Below are 906 nucleotides of genomic sequence, written 5' to 3' on the forward strand. Positions count from 1 at the left end.
CCCCCCCACCATGGTACCGCCCGGGCCCCCCTGTTATCACCCCCCCCACACCATGGTACCGCCCGGGCCCCCCTGTTCATACCCCCCCCACACACCATGGTACCGCCCGGGCCCCCCTGTTCTCACCCCCCCCCCCACCATGGTACCGCCCGGGCCCCCCTGTTCACCCCCCCCACACACCATGGTACCGCCCGGGCCCCCCTGTTCATACCCCCCACCATGGTACCGCCCGGGCCCCCCTGTCCTCACCCCCCCCCATGGTACCGCCCGGGTCCCCCTGTTCATACCCCCCACCATGGTACCGCCCGGGCCCCCTGTTCATACCCCCCCCACACACCATGGTACCGGCCGGGCCCCCCTGTTCTCACCCCCCCCCACCATGGTACCGCCCGGGCCCCCCTGTTCTCACCCCCCCCCCACCATGGTACCGCCCGGGCCCCCCTGTTCACCCCCCCCCCACACCATGGTACCGCCCGGGCCCCCCTGTTCACAACCCCCCCCCACCATGGTACCGCCCGGGCCCCCCTGTTCACAACCCCCCCCACCATGGTACCCGCCCGGGCCCCCCTGTTCATACCCCCCCCATGGTACCGCCCGGGCCCCCCTGTTCTCACCCCCCCCACACCATGGTACCGCCCGGGCCCCCCTGTTCTCACCCCCCCCACACCATGGTACCGCCCGGGCCCCCCTGTTCACAACCCCCTCCTCTATGGTACCGCCCGGGCCCCCCTGTTCACACCCCCCCCACACCATGGTACCGCCCGGGCCCCCCTGTTCACCCCCCCCCACCATGGTACCGCCCGGGCCCCCCTGTTCACCCCCCCACACACCATGGTACCGCCCGGGCCCCCCTGTTCACACCCCCCCACCATGGTACCGCCCGGGCCCCCCTGTTCACCCCCCACA

This window comes from Chrysemys picta, chromosome 17 (assembly GCF_011386835.1).
Source record: "Chrysemys picta bellii isolate R12L10 chromosome 17, ASM1138683v2, whole genome shotgun sequence".
Taxonomy (NCBI): Eukaryota; Metazoa; Chordata; order Testudines; family Emydidae; genus Chrysemys; species Chrysemys picta.